The sequence below is a fragment of the Somniosus microcephalus genome, chromosome 15 (assembly GCF_052327205.1).
Source record: "Somniosus microcephalus isolate GS21.2 chromosome 15, FLI_Smic_1.0, whole genome shotgun sequence".
NCBI classification, from domain to species: domain Eukaryota; kingdom Metazoa; phylum Chordata; class Chondrichthyes; order Squaliformes; family Somniosidae; genus Somniosus; species Somniosus microcephalus.
The window spans coordinates 15,737,704-15,757,986 of NC_141001.1; positions in this window are offsets into that span (position 1 = coordinate 15,737,704).

The following is a 20,283-nucleotide window of genomic DNA, read 5'->3' on the forward strand; positions in this document are numbered from 1 at the left end:
CCAGTTTCTGTATTTGTTCCAGTTTCTGTATGTGTTCCAGTTTCTGTATTTGTCCCAGTTTCTGTATCTGTCCCAGTTTCTGTATTTGTCCCAGTTTCTGTATTTGTTCCAGTTTCTGTATTTGTTCCAGTTTCTGTATTAGTTCCAGTTTCTGTATTTGTCCCAGTCTCTGTATTTCTCCCAGTTTCTGTATGTGTCCCAGTTTCTGTATTTGTTCCAGTTTCTGTATGTGTTCCACTTTCTGTATTTGTTTCAGTTTCTGTGCGTTCCACTTTCTGTATTTGTTCCAGTTTCTGTATTTGTCCCAGTTTCTGTATTTGTCCCAGTTTCTGTATTTGTTCCAGTTTCTGTGTTTGTTCCAGTTTCTGTATTTGTCCCAGTCTCTGTATTTCTCCCAGTTTCTGTATGTGTCCCAGTTTCTGTATTTGTTCCAGTTTCTGTATGTGTTCCACTTTCTGTATTTGTTTCAGTTTCTGTGTGTTCCACTTTCTGTATTTGTTCCAGTTTCTATATTTGTTCCAGTTTCTGTATTTGTCCCAGTTTCTGTATTTGTTCCAGTTTCTGTATGTGTTCCAGTTTCTGTATTTGTTCCAGTTTCTGTATTTGTCCCAGTTTCTGTATTTGTCCCAGTTTCTGTATTTGTTCCAGTTTCTGTATGTGTTCCAGTTTCTGTATTTGTTCCAGTTTCTGTATGTGTTCCAGTTTCTGTATTTGTTCCAGTTTCTGTATTTGTTCCAGTTTCTGTATTTGTCCCAGTTTCTGTATTTGTTCCACTTTCTGTATTTGTTCCAGTTCCTGTATTTGTTCCAGTTTCTGTCTTTGTTCCAGTTTCTGTATTTGTTCCAGTTTCTGTATTTGTCCCAGTTTCTGTATTTGATCCAGTTTCCGTATTTGTTCCAGTTTCTGTATTTGTCCCAGTTTCTGTATTTGTCCCAGTTTCTGTATATGTTCCAGTTTCTGTATTTGTTTCAGTTTCTGTATTTGTCCCAGTATCTGTATTTGTTCCTGTTTCTCTATGTGTTCCAGTTTCTGTATGTGTCCCAGTTTCTGTATGTGTTCCCGTTTCTGTATTTGTTCCAGTTTCTGTATTTGTCCCAGTTTCTGTATATGTTCCAGTTTCTGTATGTGTTCCAGTTTCTGTATTTGTCCCAGTGTCTGTATTTGTTCCAGTTTCTCTATTTGTTCCAGTTTCTGTATTTGTCCCAGTTTCTGTATGTGTTCCAGTTTCTGTATGTGTTCCAGTTTCTGTATTTGTTCCAGTTTCTGTATATGTTCCAGTTTCTGTATGTGTTCCAGTTTCTGTATTTGTCCCAGTGTCTGTATTTGTTCCAGTTTCTCTATTTGTTCCAGTTTCTGTATTTGTCCCAGTTTCTGTATTTGTTCCAGTTTCTGTATGTGTTCCAGTTTCTGTATTTGTTCCAGTTTCTGTGTATTCCAGTTTCTGTATTTGTTCCAGTTTCTGTATGTGTTCCAGTTTCTGTATTTGTTCCAGTTTCTGTATGTGTTCCAGTTTCTGTATTTGTCCCAGTTTCTGTATTTGTTCCAGTTTCTGTATGTGTTCCAGGTTCTGTATTTGTCCCAGTTTCTGTATTTGTTCCAGTTTCTGTGTGTGTTCCAGTTTCTGTATGTGTTCCAGTTTCTGTATTTGTCCCAGTTTCTGTATTTGTTCCAGTTTCTCTATGTGTTACAGTTTCTGTATGTGTTCTAGTTTCTATATTTGCTCCAGCTTCTGTATTTGTCCCAGCTTCTGTATTTGTCCCAGTTTCTGTATTGTCCCAGTTTCTGTATTTGTCCCAGTTTCTGTATGTGTCCCAGTTTCTGTATTTGTCCCAGTTTCTGTATTTGTCCCAGTTTCTGTATTTGTCCCAGTTTCTGTATTTGTTCCAGTTTCTGTATTTGTTCCAGTTTCTGTATGTGTCCCAGTTTCTGTATTTGTTCCAGTTTCTGTACTTGTCCCAGTTTCTGTATTTGTTCCAGTTCCTGTATTTGTTCCAGTTTCTGTATTTGTCCCAGTTTCTGTATGTGTCCCAGTTTCTGTATGTGTTCCAGTTTCTGTATGTGTTCCAGTTTCTGTATGTGTCCAAGTTTCTGTATGTGTTCCAGTTTCTGTATTTGTCCCAGTTTCTGTATTTGTCCCAGTTTCTGTGTTTGTCCCAGTTTCTGTATGTGTCCCAGTTTCTGTATTTGTTCCAGTTTCTGTATGTGTTCCAGTTTCTGTATTTGTTCCAGTTTCTGTACTTGTCCCAGTTTCTGTATTTGTCCCAGGTTCTGCATTTGTTCCTGTTTCTGTCTGTGTTCCAGTTTCTGTATTGGTTCCAGTTTCTGTATTTGTTCCAGTTTCTGTATGTGTTCCAGTTTCTGTACTTGTTCCAGTTTCTGTATTTGTCCCAGTTTCTGTATTTGTCCCTTCTGTATTTGTTCCAGTTTCTCTATTTATTCCAGTTTCTGTATGTGCTCCATTTTCTGTATTTGTTCCAGTTTCTGTATTTGTCCCAGTTTCTGTATCTGTCCCAGTTTCTGTATTTGTCCCAGTTTCTGTATTTGTTCCAGTTTCTGTATTTGTTCCAGTTTCTGTATTAGTTCCAGTTTCTGTATTTGTCCCAGTCTCTGTATTTCTCCCAGTTTCTGTATGTGTCCCAGTTTCTGTATTTGTTCCAGTTTCTGTATGTGTTCCACTTTCTGTATTTGTTTCAGTTTCTGTGCGTTCCACTTTCTGTATTTGTTCCAGTTTCTGTATTTGTCCCAGTTTCTGTATTTGTCCCAGTTTCTGTATTTGTTCCAGTTTCTGTGTTTGTTCCAGTTTCTGTATTTGTCCCAGTCTCTGTATTTCTCCCAGTTTCTGTATGTGTCCCAGTTTCTGTATTTGTTCCAGTTTCTGTATGTGTTCCACTTTCTGTATTTGTTTCAGTTTCTGTCTGTTCCACTTTCTGTATTTGTTCCAGTTTCTATATTTGTTCCAGTTTCTGTATTTGTCCCAGTTTCTGTATTTGTTCCAGTTTCTGTATGTGTTCCAGTTTCTGTATTTGTTCCAGTTTCTGTATTTGTCCCAGTTTCTGTATTTGTCCCAGTTTCTGTATTTGTTCCAGTTTCTGTATGTGTTCCAGTTTCTGTATTTGTTCCAGTTTCTGTATGTGTTCCAGTTTCTGTATTTGTTCCAGTTTCTGTATTTGTTCCAGTTTCTGTATTTGTCCCAGTTTCTGTATTTGTTCCACTTTCTGTATTTGTTCCAGTTCCTGTATTTGTTCCAGTTTCTGTCTTTGTTCCAGTTTCTGTATTTGTTCCAGTTTCTGTATTTGTCCCAGTTTCTGTATTTGATCCAGTTTCCGTATTTGTTCCAGTTTCTGTATTTGTCCCAGTTTCTGTATTTGTCCCAGTTTCTGTATATGTTCCAGTTTCTGTATTTGTTTCAGTTTCTGTATTTGTCCCAGTATCTGTATTTGTTCCAGTTTCTCTATGTGGTCCAGTTTCTGTATGTGTTCCAGTTTCTGTATTTGTCCCAGTTTCTCGATGTGTTCCAGTTTCTGTATTTGTTCCAGTTTCTGTATATGTTCCAGTTTCTGTATGTGTTCCAGTTTCTGTATTTGTCCCAGTTTCTGTATTTGTCCCAGATTCTGTATCTGTTCCAGTTTCTGTATTTGTTCCAGTTTCTGTATTTGTCCCAGTTTCTGTATTTGTCCCACTTTCTGTATTTGTCTCAGTTGCTGTATTTGTTCCAGTTTCTGTATTTGTTCCAGTTTCTGTATGTGTCCCAGTTTCTGTATTTGTTCCAGTTTCTGTATTTGTTCCAGTTTCTGTATGTGTCCCAGTTTCTGTATTTGTTCCAGTTTCTGTATTTGTTCCACTTTCTGTATTTGTTCCAGTTTCTGTATGTGTCCCAGTTTCTGTATGTGTTCCAGTTTCTGTATTTGTTCCAGTTTCTCTATGTGTTCCAGTTTCTGTATGTGTTCCAGTTTCTGTATTTGTCCCAGTTTCTCTATGTGTTCCAGTTTCTGTATTTGTTCCAGTTTCTGTATATGTTCCAGTTTCTGTATGTGTTCCAGTTTCTGTATTTGTTTCAGTTTGTGTATTTGTTCCAGTTTCTGTACTTGTCCCTGTTTCTGTATGTGTCCCAGTTTCTGTATTTGTCCCAGTTTCTGTATTTGTCCCAGTCTCTGTATGTGTTCCAGATTCTGTATTTGTTCCAGTTTCTGTATTTGTCCCAGTTTCTGTATTTGTCCCAGTTTCTGTATTTGTCTCAGTTTCTGTATTTGTTCCAGTTTCTGTATTTGTTCCAGTTTCTGTATGTGTCCCAGTTTCTATATTTGTTCCAGTTTCTGTATGTGTTCCAGTTTCTGTATTTGTCCCAGTTTCTGTATTTGTTCCAGTTTCTGTATTTGTTCCAGTTTCTGTATTTGTTCCAGTTTCTGTATTTGTCCCAGTTTCTGTATTTGTCCCAGTTGCTGTATTTGTCCCAGTTTCTGTATTTGTTCCAGTTTCTGTATTTGTTCCAGTTTCTGTATTTGTTCCAGTTTCTGTATTTGTTCCAGTTTCTGTATTTGTCCCAGTTTCTGTATTTCTCCCAGTTGCTGTATTTGTCCCAGTTTCTATATTTGTTCAAGTTTCTGTATTTGTTCCAGTTTCTGTATTTCTTCCAGTTTATATATTTGTTCCGGTTTCTGTATTTGTCCCAGTTTCTGTATTTGTCCCAGTTTCTGTATTTGTCCCAGTTTCTGTATTTGTCCCAGTTTCTGTATGTGTCCCAGGTTCTGTATTTGTTCCAGTTTCTGTATGTGTTCCAGTTTCTGTATTTGTCCCAGTTTCTGTATTTGTTCCAGTTTCTGTATGTGTTCCAGTTTCTGTATGTGTTCCAGTTTCTGCATTTGTCCCAGTTCCTGTATTTGTTCCAGTTTCTCTATGTGTTACAGTTTCTGTGTGTGTTCCAGTTTCTATATTTGTCCCAGCTTCTGTATTTGTCCCAGCTTCTGTATTTGTCCCAGTTTCTGTATTTGTTCCAGTTTCTGTATTTGTCCCAGTTTCTGTATGTGTCCCAGTTTCTGTATGTGTCCCAGTTTCTTTATTTGTCCCAGTTTCTGTATTTTTCCCAGTTTCTGTATGTGTCCCACTTTCTGTATTTGTCCCAGTTTCTGTATTTGTCCCAGCTTCTGTATTTGTCCCAGTTTCTGTATTTGTTCCAGTTTCTGTATTTGTTCCAGTTTCTGTTTGTGTCCCAGTTTCTGTATTTGTTCCAGTTTCTGTATTTGTCCCAGTTTCTGTATATTGTTCCAATTATTGTATCTGTTCCAGTTTCTGTATTTGTTCCAGTTTCTGTATTTGTCCCAGTTTCTGTAGTTGTTCCAGTTTCTGTATTTGTTCCAGTTTCTGTATGTGTCCCAGTTTCTGTATGTGTTCCAGTTTCTGTATTTGTCCCAGTTTCTGTATTTGTCCCAGTTTCTGTATTTGTCCCAGTTTCTGTATGTGTCCCAGTTTCTGTATTTGTTCCAGTTTCTGTATGTGTTCCAGTTTCTGTATTTGTTCCAGTTTCTGTACTTGTCCCAGTTTCTGTATTTGTCCCAGTTTCTGCATTTCTTCCAGTTTCTGTCTGTGTTCCAGTTTCTGTATTGGTTCCAGTTTCTGTATTTGTTCCAGTTTCTGTATGTGTTCCAGTTTCTGTACTTGTTCCAGTTTCTGTATTTGTCCCAGTTTCTGTATTTGTCCCAGTTTCTGTATTTGTTCCAGTTTCTCTATTTATTCCAATTTCTGTATGTGTTCCAGTTTCTGTATTTGTTCCAGTTTCTGTTTGTGTCCCAGTTTCTGTATTTGTCCCAGTTTCTGTATTTGTTCCAGTTTCTGTATTTGTTCCAGTTTCTGTATTTGTTCCAGTTTCTGTATTTTTCCCAGTCTCTGTATTTCTCCCAGTTTCTGTATGTGTCCCAGTTTCTGTATTTGTTCCAGTTTCTGCATGTGTTCCACTTTCTGTATTTGTTTCAGTTTCTGTGTGTTCCACTTTCTGTATTTGTTCCAGTTTCTGTATTTGTCCCAGTTTCTGTATTTGTCCCAGTTTCTGTATTTCTTCCAGTTTCTATATTTGTTCCAGTTTCTGTATTTGTCCCAGTTTCTGTATTTGTTCCAGTTTCTGTATGTGTTCCAGTTTCTGTATTTGTTCCAGTTTCTGTATTTGTCCCAGTTTCTGTATTTGTCCCAGTTTCTGTATTTGTTCCAGTTTCTGTATGTGTTCCAGTTTCTGTATTTGTTCCAGTTTCTGTATGTGTTCCAGTTTCTGTATTTGTTCCAGTTGCTGTATTTGTTCCAGTTTCTGTATTTGTCCCAGTTTCTGTATTTGTTCCACTTTCTGTATTTGTTCCAGTTCCTGTATTTGTTCCAGTTTCTGTCTTTGTTCCAGTTTCTGTATTTGTTCCAGTTTCTGTATTTGTCCCAGTTTCTGTATTTCCTCCAGTTTCTGTATTTGTTCCAGTTTCTGTATTTGTCCCAGTTTCTGTATTTGTCCCAGTTTCTGTATATGTTCCAGTTTCTGTATTTGTTTCAGTTTCTGTATTTGTCCCAGTATCTGTATTTGTTCCTGTTTCTCTATGTGTTCCAGTTTCTGTATGTGTCCCAGTTTCTGTATGTGTTCCCGTTTCTGTATTTGTTCCAGTTTCTGTATTTGTCCCAGTTTCTGTATGTGTTCCAGTTTCTGTATGTGTCCCAGTTTCTGTATGTGTTCCAGTTTCTGTATTTGTTCCAGTTTCTGTATTTGTCCCAGTTTCTGTATTTGTTCCAGTTTCTGTATGTGTTCCAGTTTCTGTATTTGTTCCAGTTTCTGTATTTGTTCCAGTTTCTGTATTTGTCCCAGTTTCTGTATTTGTTCCAGTTTCTGTATGTGTTCCAGTTTCTGTATTTGTTCCAGTTGCTGTATTTGTTCCAGTTTCTGTATTTGTCCCAGTTTCTGTATTTGTTCCACTTTCTGTATTTGTTCCAGTTCCTGTATTTGTTCCAGTTTCTGTCTTTGTTCCAGTTTCTGTATTTGTTCCAGTTTCTGTATTTGTCCCAGTTTCTGTATTTCCTCCAGTTTCTGTATTTGTTCCAGTTTCTGTATTTGTCCCAGTTTCTGTATTTGTCCCAGTTTCTGTATATGTTCCAGTTTCTGTATTTGTTTCAGTTTCTGTATTTGTCCCAGTATCTGTATTTGTTCCTGTTTCTCTATGTGTTCCAGTTTCTGTATGTGTCCCAGTTTCTGTATGTGTTCCCGTTTCTGTATTTGTTCCAGTTTCTGTATTTGTCCCAGTTTCTGTATGTGTTCCAGTTTCTGTATGTGTCCCAGTTTCTGTATGTGTTCCAGTTTCTGTATTTGTTCCAGTTTCTGTATTTGTCCCAGTTTCTGTATTTGTTCCAGTTTCTGTATGTGTTCCAGTTTCTGTATTTGTTCCAGTTTCTGTATTTGTTCCAGTTTCTGTATTTGACCCAGTTTCTGTATTTGTTCCAGTTTCTGTATTTGTCCCAGTTTCTGTATGTGTCCCAGTTTCTGTATGTGTCCCAGTTTCTGTATGTGTTCCAGATTCTGTATTTGTCCCAGTTTCTGTATTTGTCCCAGTTTTTGTATTTGTTCCAGTTTCTGTATTTGTTCCAGTTTCTGTATGTGTTCCAGTTTCTGTATTTGTTCCAGTTTCTGCATTTGTCCCAGTTTCTGTATTTGTCCCAATTTCTGTACTTGTTCCAGTTTCTGTATGTGTTCCAGTTTCTGTATTTGTTCCAGTTTCTCTTTTTGTTCCAGTTTCTGTATGTGTTCCAGTTTCTGTATTTGTTCCAGTTTCTGTATTTGTCCCAGTTTCTGTATTTGTCCCAGTTTCTGTATTTGTTCCAGTTTCTCTATTTGTTCCAGTTTCTGTATGTGTTCCAGTTTCTGTGTTTGTTCCAGTTTCTGTATTTGTCCCAGTTTCTGTATCTGTCCCAGTTTCTGTATCTGTCCCAGTTTCTGTATTTGTCCCAGTTTCTGTTTTTGTTCCAGTTTCTGTATTTGTCCCAGTTTCTGTATTTCTCCCAGTTCCTGTATCTGTCCCAGTTTCTGTATTTGTTCCAGTTTCTGTATGTGTTCCAGTTTCTGTATTTGTCCCAGTTTCTGTATTCGTCCCAGTTTCTGTATTTGTTCCAGTTTCTATATTTCTTCCAGTTTCTGTATTTGTCCCAGTTTCTGTATTTGTTCCAGTTCCTGTATTTGTTCCAGTTTCTGTATTTGTCCCAGTTTCTGTATTTCTCCCAGTTTCTGTATTTGTTCCAGTTTCGGTATGTGTTCCAGTTTCTGTATTTGTTCCAGTTTCTGTATGTGTTCCAGTTTCTGTATTTGTTCCAGTTTCTGTATTTGTTCCAGTTTCTGTATTTGTCCCAGTTTCTGTATTTGTTCCAGTTTCTGTATTTGTTCCAGTTTCTGTATTTGTTCCAGTTTCTGTATTTGTCCCAGTTTCTGTATTTGTCCCAGTTTCTGTATTTGTTCCAGTTTCTGTATTTGTTCCAGTTTCTGTATTTGTTCCAGTTTCTGTATTTGTCCCAGATTCTGTATTTGTTGCAGTTTCTGTATTTGTTTCAGTTTCTGTCTTTGTCCCAGTGTCTGTATTTGTCCCAGTTTCTGTATTTGTTCCAGTTTCTCTATTTGTTCCAGTTTCTGTATGTGTTCCAGTTTCTGTGTTTGTTCCAGTTTCTGTATTTGTCCCAGTTTCTGTATCTGTCCCAGTTTCTGTATTTGTCCCAGTTTCTGTATTTGTTCCAGTTTCTGTATTTGTCCCAGTTTCTGTATTTCTCCCAGTTTCTGTATCTGTCCCAGTTTCTGTATTTGTTCCAGTTTCTGTATGTGTTCCAGTTTCTGTATTTGTCCCAGTTTCTGTATTCGTCCCAGTTTCTGTATTTGTTCCAGTTTCTATATATCTTCCAGTTTCTGTATTTGTCCCAGTTTCTGTATTTGTTCCAGTTCCTGTATTTGTTCCAGTTTCTGTATTTGTCCCAGTTTCTGTATTTCTCCCAGTTTCTGTATTTGTTCCAGTTTCGGTATGTGTTCCAGTTCCTGTATTTGTCCCAGTTCCTGTATTTGGTCCAGTTTCTTTATGTGTTCCAGTTTCTGGCGGCAAAAACTCCAGTCCCCCGGTCAGCGACGCCTCCCTTCCAGAGAAGCTTAACAACTTCTACGCTCGCTTTGACAGGGACTACAAGGAGCCAGCTACCAAAGCCTTGCCACCCCCAGAAGACCAGGTGCTCACTCTGTCGACCTCCGACGTAAGGGGCACTCTACGCAGAGTGAACACACGAAAGGCTACTGGGCCGGAGAGCATCCCTGGACGGGTACTCAAGGAATGTGCTGATCAGCTGGCTGATGTCTTCACCGCCATCTTCAACCTGTCATTGGCCCAGGCAGTAGTCCCTACATGCTTCAAGACCGCCACCATCATTCCTGTGCCTAAACAAGTGGCTGTGACGTGTCTGAACGACTATCGACCTATCGCACTCACACCCATCATAATGAAGTGTTTCGAGAGACTGGTCTTAGCCCACATCAAAGCCAGTGTTCCTGCCTCCCTTGACCAACACCAGTTTGCCTATCGGGCAAACAGATCAACGGAGGATGCAATCACAACTGCTCTACACTCGGCACTGAATCACCTAGATGGTAAGGAGACCTACATCAGACTGTTGTTTATAGACGACAGCTCAGCATTCAACACTATCGTCCCCAACAAGCTGGCCACCAAACTCCAAACTCTTGGCCTGAACACTTCCCTCTGCAACTGGACCCTGGACTTCCTAACAAACAGACCCCAGTCTGTCAAATTAGGTAACCAATCCTCCCCCCCCGACCCTGAACACGGGGGCCCCACAAGGATGTGTGCTGAGCCCCCTCCTCTACTCCCTCTTCACCCACGACTGTGTGGCTGTTAATGGTTCCAACACCATCATCAAGTTTGCAGATGACACCACGGTAGTAGGCCAGATCACCAACAACGATGAGTCAGCCTACAGGGAGGAGGTCCAGCATCTCGTGAAGTGGTGCGCCGACAACAACCTGGCCCTTAACACCAAGAAAACAAAGGAAATAATCGTGGACTTCAGGAAGTCCAAAGGCGGAAGTCACACCCCCATCCACATCAATGGGGTGGAGGTGGAAAGGGTGGCCAGCTTTAAGTTCCTCGGAGTCCACATCATGGAAGACCTCTCCTGGTCCCTCAACACCTCCTCTCTGGTGAAGAAGGCCCAGCAGCGCCTATATTTCTTGAGGAGGCTGAAGGGATGTAATCTGTCACCCCCGATCCTCTCTAACTTCTACCGCTGCACTATAGAGAGCATCCTGACAAACTGTATCACGGTATGGTACGGCAGCTGTAGCTCCCATGACCGGAAAGCCCTGCAGCAGGTAGTCAAAACTGCCCAACGCATTACCGGCACCCGGCTACCGACCATAGAACATATATATCAGAAACGCTGCCTACGGAGGGCACGGTCCATCATCAAAGACCCTACCCACCCCAGCCACAGTCTGTTCGCCCTCCTACCATCTGGAAGATGCTACAGATGCATTCGCACCCGTACGACCAGATTTAGGAACAGCTTCTTTCCCAGGGCTGTCATCCTACTGAACTCCACAAATAAACGCTAAAGCCTGCACATCTGCCGATGCACTTTATTATGGTCATATTTATGCTAATATATATGTACAAATGTATGTTGAAATGTTTAAGTGTCCTAATCCAAATTGTACACTCTCGGGAGCCGCAAGCCTACATTTCGTTGTACTGCACTTGTGCACTAACAATGACAATAAAAGTTGATTTGATTTGATTTTGATTTTTCTGTATGTGTTCCCGTTTCTGTATTTGTCCCAGTTTCTGTATTTGTCCCAGTTTCTGCAGCGCCTTTTCTAACTGTGGTCTATCCACCTCAACTTTTAAGCTGCACACTTTAGCTTCTAATTCCAATCTCTCATCACGCATTTGCACCACAGCATCATAACTAGCCAGCAAGGAATTAGTAGCTTGCACAGTGTGGACCCTGACTGCTACAAGCTCCTCTTTAAGCGTCTCTATTTTTGCCTTCAAGACCCTATTCTCAGCCTGCGTCTTTCTCCGCAAAGCAGCTCTACCCAGACAAAGCCCTTGCAATAGGTATGTTCTCTGTCTCCTTTCATTTAGTGTCTGCTGAAACAGGAACATTTTCCATCTACTATCTTTTTGTCTCTGCAGATACATATTTTCCAGTGTCTGCTCAAGCTCCTCCCAGCTCCCGTTTAAAATTTCCTTGGAAAACTGTAAGGACCCCCTTACTTATAATCCAGTCAGAAATTTTCAAAGGGACCAACTTGGTCGAGAAACCGTCTATTTTGCCTGATTCCATCCTATTCCCTGGACCACGATCCCCAGGAGCTAGACGTTTGGCTGTTAACCCTTAACTCCCCAAGATGTCCAACATACATCTCTCCAGGATGTCCAACACCATCGAGTCTGTGCCGGCTCTTTCGAAGAACAATCCAGTTAGTCCCACTCCCCCGCTCTTTCACCATATCCCTGCAATATTTTCTCCTTCAACTATTTATCCAATTCCCTTTTGAAGGTTACTATTGAATCTGTATCCACCACCCTATCAGGCAATGCATTCCAAATCCTAACCACTCATTGCGTAAAAAAGATTTTCCTCATGTCGCCTCTGGTTCTTTTGACAATCACCTTAAATCTGTGCCCTCTGGTTAGCAACCCTTCAGCCATTGGAAACAGTTTCTCTTTATTTACTCTGTCTAAATCCTTCATGATTTTAAACACCTCTATCAAATCCCCTCTTAGCCTTCTCTGCTCTAAGGAGACCAACCCCAGCTTCTCTAGTCTATCAACGTAACTGGAGTGGGTTTCCTCCGGGTGCTCCGGTTTCCTCCCGCAGTCCAAAGATGTGCGGGTTAGGATGATTGGCTATGATAAATTGACCCTTAGTGTTAGGGGATCGGGTGGGATATGTGTCGGTGCAGGCTCGATGGGCCGAAATGGCCTCTATCTGCACTGTGGGGTTTCTGTGATTTCTGTGATTTCTGTAACTGCAATCCCTCAGCCCTGGAACCATTCTAGTAAATCTCTTCTGCACCCTCTCCAAAGCCTTCACGTCCTTCCTAAAGTGTGGGGCCCAGAATTGGACACAATGCTCCAGCTGGGGCCGAACTAGTGTCTTATATAGGTTTAGCATAACTTCCTGGCTTTTGTACTCTGTGCCAGGAAGTTATGCTAAACCTATATATCTGTTATCTGCTGTTTTTTTATTCATTCATGGGATGTGGGCGTCGCTGCGAAGTCAACATTTATTGCCCATCCCTAATTACCCTTGAGAAGGTGGTGGTGAGCTGCCTTCTTGAACCGCTGCAGTCCGTGTGGTGAAGGTACTCCCACAGTGCTGTTAGGTAGGGAGTTCCAGGATTTTGACCCAGCGACGATGAAGGAACGGTGATATACTTCCAAGTTAGGATGGTGTGTGACTTGGAGGGGAACTTGGAGGTGGTGGTGTTCCCATTACCCTGCTGCCCTTGTCTTCTAGGTGGAAGAGGTCGCGGGTTTGGGAGGTGCTGCCAATGAAGCCTTGGTGAGTTGCTGCAGTGCATCTTGTAGATGGTACACACTGCAGCCACGGTATGCCGGTGGTGGAGGGAGTAATTGTTTAAGGTAGTGGATGGGGTGCCAATCAAGCGGGCTGCTTTGTCCTGGTAGGTGTCGAGATTCTTGAGTGCTGTTGAAGCTGCACTCATCCAGAGAAGTGGAGAGTATTCCATCATACTCCTGACTTGTGCCTTGTAGATGGTCGAAAGGCTTTGGGGAATCAGGAGGTGAGTCACTTACTGCAGAATACCTAGCCTCTGACCTGCTCTTGTTGCCACAGTATTTATATGGCTGGTCCAGTTACGTTTCTGGTCAATGGTGAGTCCCAGGATGTTGATGGTGGGGGAATTTGACAATGGTAATGTTGTTGAATGTCAAGGGAAGATGGTTAGAATCTCTCTTGTTGGAGATGGTCATTGCCTGGCACTTCTGGGGCGTGAATGTGACTTGCGACTTATCACCCAAGCCTGAATGGTGTCCAGGTCTTGCTGCATGCGGGCATGGACTGCTTCATTATCTGAGGAGTGGCGAATGGCGCTGAACACTGCAATCATCATCGAACATCCCCACATCTGACCTTATGATTGAGGGAAGGTCATTGATAAAGCAGCTGAAGATGGTTGGGCCTGGGACACTGCCCTGAGGTACTCCTGCAGCGATGTCCTGGGGCTGTGATGATTGACTTCCAACAACCACAACCATCTTCCTTTGTGCTAAGTGTGACTCCAGCAGTGGAGAGTTTTCCCCCTGATTCCCATTGACTTCAATTTTACTCGGGCTCCTTGATGCCAGACTCGGTCAAATGCTGCCCTGATGTCAAGGGCAGTCACTCTCACCTCACCTTACCTCTGGAATTCAGCTCCTTTGTCACCTTCCATCACTTTGCTGATGATTGAGAGTAGACTGATGGGGCGGTAATTGACTGGATTGGATTTGTCCTACTTTTTGGAACAGGACCTTCCTGGGCAATTTTCCACATTGTCAGGTAGTTGCCAGTGTTGTAGCTGTACTGGAACAGTTTGGCTAGAGGGGCGGCTAGTTCTGGAGCACAAGTCATAGAGTCATAGGGCTAGATTTTCAGTTGCTAGCGCCAGCAGTTAGCGCTTTAAGAGAAGTGATTTTCGGGCGCTATGCGTGTAGCGCCCGTGCGCAGCGCAGTTTGCGCCCTGCCCCAAATTAAGTTGCCCGTTAGCGCCGGCGCAAAGTTTAGCGTCCGCCCGGATGCGCGCGCGGAAAATGACGTCACATCCTCGTGCAACGCCCTTTGGCCGCCCCGATTCCAAACTTCAGTTGGACCGCCCCATTGTGCGGCTGGCGGCCGGAGCGTTTGGAAAAAGGAACGCAACACAACCAGCGCAGGCCCCGGGGGGCGCAAATTAAAGGGGACGTGCTCTCCAGTATAAAGGCCAGCCTTTTTTCAGAAAACACTCTTGTGCAACGCATTTCTGGAGACACAACAAGGAGGATAGCTAACTGGTTTCAAGCAGCAAGAGCGCAGGTATTTTTCGACTCAGGCCAGAGCGCTGCAAGTGGCCTTTTGGAAATTTGAATGTTTGCCAGGATTTGATGGGGGTTGCATGGGGTGCCAACGCGGAGCTGCAGCTCCATGTCCGTAGGGCTCGCAGATGCATTGTGAGAGGGGCAGCCCTGGCTAGAGGCAGAGGGGGCTACAGGCGTCGGCCACGTAGGCCTTACCCAGTCAGGCTATACCGCCAGCAGCGCTCCTACCTAAACATGAGTGCCGCACGATGTGTTAAAAGGCTCCGATTCCGAAAGGAGGTGATTGCAGAGATCTGCCACCTGCTTCGCCGAGATCTGCGGCCAAAGCTCAGGTGCAGGACGTCTCTGTCGGTGGAAGTGAAGGTGACGGTGGCATTGAACTTCTATGCCACCGGCTCCTTCCAATACGCTGCTGGGGACATAGCAAACATCTCCCAGTACGACGCGCATCGCTGCATCCGCCAGGTGACCGAAGCACTGTTCAGAAGGAGAAGCCAATTCATCTCCTTCCCCATGGCCCTGGAGAGCCAGCATCAGCGCGCATTGGGATTTTCCAGACTCGGGGAATTCCCCTTGGTGCAGGGCGCCATTGACTGTACGCATGTGGCTTTGCGGGCCCCTCTGGAGCATGGCGAGCAGTATCGCAACAGGAAGGGCTACCATTCTCTGAATGTGCAGCTGGTGTGTGACCACAAGCAGCGCATCATGGCAGTCAATGCCAGCTTCCCAGGCAGCAGCCACGATGCCTTTATCCTGCGGCAGAGTACTGCGCATGACATGTTCCAGGCACAGCCTCCCCCAAGAGGATGGCTACTCGGGGACAAAGGCTATCCTTTGTGCACCTGGCTCATGACCCCACTCCACGCGCCCAGGACCGCTGCTGAAGAGGCCTACAACGAGAGCCATCAAACCACCCGCAACATCATCGAGCAAACTATTGGGGTCCTCAAGCAGCGGTTCCGCTGCCTTGATCGCTCCGGAGGAGCTCTCCAGTATTCGCCGGACCGGGTCTCCCAATTTGTGGTGGTTTGCTGCATGCTACACAACCTGGCTATCCGCAGGACTCAGGCACTGCCACCTGACGTTGGACCAGCACCTCAGGAGGAGGAGCAGGAGGAGCATGAGGAGGAGGAGGAGGAGGAGCAGGAGGAGGAGGAGCAGGAGTACGTTCCCAGGAGGGAGCGACCAGGGCCAAGGGCCGCACGACGCCACCTTATTACACGGTACTTCTAAGCCCCCTGTCAGGGAATGGCCAGGGGCCATGAGGGAAGATGAATGCAGCTGCTCCGCAAGCCCTCAGCCGGCGAAGCCAACAAACACTAAGAACAACAACCATGGAGACTGCATGAATAAAGATAATTATTTATTACACAAAAATGAAAAGCCCTTCCCACATGAATCCCCAAAAACAATAAACGGGCCCCACAAAAAGCCCAACAAACGACTCACTCCCACACACTGGGGAGGAGTCACTCCACATTTCTTCAAACCGGGCCTCAACGTCGGCCTAACGCAAAACATAAGCCCTCCAACAACACAACCATGGGCAAAGTAAAGATGGCCACCGCCATATAAAAGGAAAGCTGGCCACACCCTCTACTGAGTGGCCCGCGAGGGCGAGACCTTGCCCAGCCTTTTGCCTCCCCTGCCCAGCCTGCTGCTCCTTCGCAAGCTCTGCCCAGTGGCTGCTGCGAGGCTGGGGGAAAGCGCCTGAGGCTCAGATGCCCTTCCGCCAGATGCCGCTGGGGGGCGGCCTACACGGCGTTTGGGCCTCGAGGGGCCGTCTGCTGAGTGGCGCACCTGAGCCTGGCCACTATCAGCTGCAGCCGCTTGCCCTTGACGCCCCAGTGGGGGAATGGCGGCGACGGATGGCGCAATGTGGGCCAGCTGGCGTCTGGGATGCGCTGGCTGGTGCTGTGGCGCGGTGGCACTCGGCCGGGCCCGCACTGCAGGATCTGCAACAATCAGCTGAGGGGCGGCTTGCTGGGATGGTCCAGCGCGGCGGCTGCCCTGGCGATGCCTGCCTGAGACAGCGCGTGTGGCAGCAGTGAGTGCCCCTGTTGTCCTGGTGTGCGCCCGCATCACATCCGCCAGGGTCTTGACGGCATCAGTCAGCATGCGGCCACTCGCGGCAGTTGCTGCCCCGAACTCGCGCACACTGGTCGCCAGCGACTCGATGGCCTCAGGCATGCGCCCCACCACGCTCATGAGCTCCGTGTGGCGCCGGTCCAAATCCTCGGCCATCTTATCCAGCTTCCGCACCTCCTCCGAGGTGAAGGTGTCCGGACTGGAGTCGCGACTCTCCCGCTGGGGAGGAGGGGGCCGAACTAGGGGACCCTTGCCATGTTGGTGGCGGCGAGTGTGCCGATCAGCAGCACTCCCCTCTGATCCTTCCCCCCTTTGGGGGGAAGGCCGCAGGCCACGCGCACGGCTCCTGGGTGGCTGGACGCCACTGGTCCCAGAAGCTGCATTGCCCTGCGACAGTTCCTCCAGGCACTCGTCCAGTGAGGAGGTGTCAAGCATTTCCTCCTCTCCTGCGGGACGTGACTGTTCCCCCGATGGACCAGCTTGCTCCTCCTCCTCCTCCTGCTCGGAGGTGCTGTCACTGGCAGCTTCAGGGTCCTGGTCGTCACCAGCTGAAAGCAGGAATGCACAAGAGTAGCTTCAGAGTGAGGAGGCGGCATCAGCGAGGGAGTTAGGACTGGTGGCATTCAGCGCATTGGTGGGACAGTGGCAAAGGAGGTAGCTCGGATGGGCCAGTGCGACGCGAGAGGGCCAAAAGGCGAGGTGCTTACCATTGCCGGGCAGTGGAGGGTCGGCTACTCCGCACGCTGTGGGGACGATCACACGGGCTCCCATGAGCACACACACGCGCTCCTCCAGCCGAGTGAGCTTCTGCAGCTTGGCGCGGCCACCCCTGGCACGGGCCTGGCGATTAAAGGCTACTTTAGCCTGCAAGAGAAAGGACGGGCTGTAAGTGCGCAGTGTAGCCCTGATGTAGTGTGCACTGCCTCCCATGGTGGAATAGCATGGCCAGAGTGAAGCCCTGATGTAGTCTGCACTGCCTCCCATGGTGGAATAGCTTGGCCAGAGTGAAGCCCTGATGTAGTGTGCACTGCCTCCCATGGTGGAATAGCTTGGCCAGAGTGAAGCCCTGATGTAGTCTGCACTGCCTCCCATGGTGGAATAGCTTGGCCAGAGTGAAGCCCTGATGTAGTGTGCACTGCCTCCCATGGTGGAATAGCTTGGCCAGAGTGAAGCCCTGATGTAGTGTGCACTGCCTCCCATGGTGGAATAGCTTGGCCAGAGTGAAGCACTGATGTAGTGTGCACAGCCTCCCATGGTGGAATAGCTTGGCCAGAGTGTAGAGTGCCGAATGGCCAATTGATGCTCATGACTGTCCCAATGCTGCTGGCTGAGGGCTGGCCAATAGGACTTTCAGCTCCCTTTGCCCATCATGTCAGGTGTATATGCAAGAATGAGGAGGAGACTGGAAAGGGTACTCACCCTGACAATCCTGGTCAGGTCGTTGTATTTTTTACGACATTGTTTGTGGGTCCTGGGGGCATCGCCGGTGAACGTCACCCTCTGGGCGATCTGCTTCCAGGCTTTGGTGTAGTCGTGGTGGGTTGGATTCCTCCCACTCTCTGGGAACAAGATCTTGCGCCTCACCTCCAGAGCTGTGACCATTATGTCCAGATCACCCTCTGAGAAGCGCAGGGCACGCTGACGGGCCTTCTCTGGCGTTGCCATGACTCCCTGGGGCTGAGCAGCAGTGTTGAGGCCTCTTTGCAAGGCTGCAGTGTGCAGGGCGTGGCAGTAGACCAATTCGTCCCTTCCCCCTTTAAGAGCTGGTCGGCGCCATGGGGTCTGCTGTCAGTCCAAAAATGACCGCACCCGCGCTGCGCCCCGCCTGGGCGCTATCCCTCTGGACCGCCGGCTTAGCGCCTAAAGATAGTAGTGGAACGCCTCTTTTAGCGCTCCACTGAATTTCCGGCAACGGGGCGCTACTTTGGGGCGGGCGCTAACTTCGGGCGGGCGCTAAGGTTAGCGCCCCAAAACTGCCTATACTGAAAATCTAGCCCATAGAGTTATACAGCACAGAAAGAGGCCCTTCGGCCCATTGTGTCCGCACGGGCCGTCAAGCCCTGTCTATTCTAATCCCATTTTCTCTGGTTATCCTCTTGCCCTTAATATACTTATAAAACATCTTGGGATTTTCCTTTATTTTGCCCACCAGTGTTTTTTCATGCCCCCTCTTCACTCTCCTAATTTCTTTTTTAAGTACCCCCCTGCACTTTCTATACTCCTTTAGGGCTTCCACTGTTTTTAGTCCTTTGTATCTGCCAAAAGCCTCCCTTTTTTTCCTAATCCATTCTTGTATATCCCTTGACATCCAGGGTTCCCTGGGCTTGTTGGTCCCACCCTTGACCTTTACGGAACATGTTGGCGTTGTACTCTCTCTATTTCCTTTCTGAAAGACTCCCACTGCTCTGATGTGGATTTTCCTACAAGTAGCTGATCCCAGTCGACTTTGGCCAGATCCTGCCTTATCTTATTAAAATTGGCCTTCCTCCAATTTAGAACCTGTATTTCCGGTCTATCTTTGTCCTTTTCCATGACTACCTTAAATCTCACCGAATTATGGTCACTGTTAGCAAAATGCTCTCCTACTGACACTTCTACCAGTTGCCCAGCTATATTCATTAGAATTAGGTCCAGTACCGCCCCCTCTCTTGTAGGACTTTCTACATGCTGGCTCAAAAAGCTCTCCTGGATGCACTTTAATAATTCTGCACCCTCTGTGCCTTTCACACTCTGACTATCCCAGTTAATATTGGGGAAGTTGAAATCCCCTACTATTACTACCCTATTATATCTACACTTTTCTGAGGTTTGCCTACATATCTGTTCCTCTATCTCCCCCTGACTGTTTGGGGCCTATAGTACACTCCCAGCAAAGTGCTTGCCCCCTTTTTGTTTTTAAGTTCTACCCATATGGACTCATTAGAGGAACCTGCTAAGATATCATCCCTCCTTACAGCAGTAATTGACTCCTTGATTAATATTGGGGCAGAAATTCCTCCCCAAACGCGTGAGTATGGAAGGGGTACTCATGTGTCTGGCCGGAGGAAATGCCGGTTTTCAGCATGCACAGCGCATGCACTGAAAACCGGCATTTCCTCTCCTCTAACCCAAGAGTTGAAGAGGCTAGCGTGTGCGCTGTAGGGGGCAGCGCGTGCGTCTTGGATTTCCTCTGTTTTGGGGGATTTGCGCATGTCTAAAGGCCTCCGGTCTTTACGCTTGTAAAAAGCACACGTAAGTATTTATTTTTACAGGTAAGTGGTGTTTTAGTGTAATTTAGAAAAAAAGTTTCCACAGGTTTATTATTTTAAAGAATCTACAATAATGTAAGTTTAGTTTTAGATCCTTTTCATTAAAAATTTATTTTTTTCAACAAAAAAAAATTATTGTTTAAATTATTTTTTTAAACTTATTTATACTTAATTTAATGATTGGGATGTTTTTTAAACTTTTATTTAAAGTTTAAATAGTGTTTTGGGCCCCCGTAGTTTTCATGAATTTGACAGTTCTTACTCTCAAACTCATGAATGAACCTTCCCCTCCCCTGATTGGTTGTACAGTGCTCACCTGATCCCAGCCGGCACATCGCACTAACTACGCCGCTGGATCAGGTAAGCACTGCGCGCTGACATCTGAACCGGGCCTGTGACAGGAAATGCAAGCAGGCCCGGGTTTCAGATGTCAGCGCGCAGGGTGAGTGCAGATCGGGGATTTGCACGCGCGGCAAGCCCCCGACACCAAGTTCTGGGCCATTGCAACACCCCCTCCTCTTTTACACCCCCCTCTCTCTCACCTGAAGATTCTGTACCCCGGAATATTGAGCTGCCAGTCCTGCCCCTCCCTCAACAATTTGCTCTGCCTTCCAGGCTGACTTGTTTTTTCCTCTATATTTGGCTGTACATCACCCCCTATTATAGCTCCACTCCGTATCCCATCCCCCTGCCAAGTTAGTTTAAACCCCCCCCAACAGTACTAGCAAACCTCCCCGCAAGGATGTTGGTCCCGTTCTGGTTCAGGTGCAACCCGTCCGACTTGTACAGGTCCCACCTTCCCCAGAAACAGACCCAGTGATCCAGGAAACTAAAGCCCTCCCTCCTGCACCAACTCTTTAGCC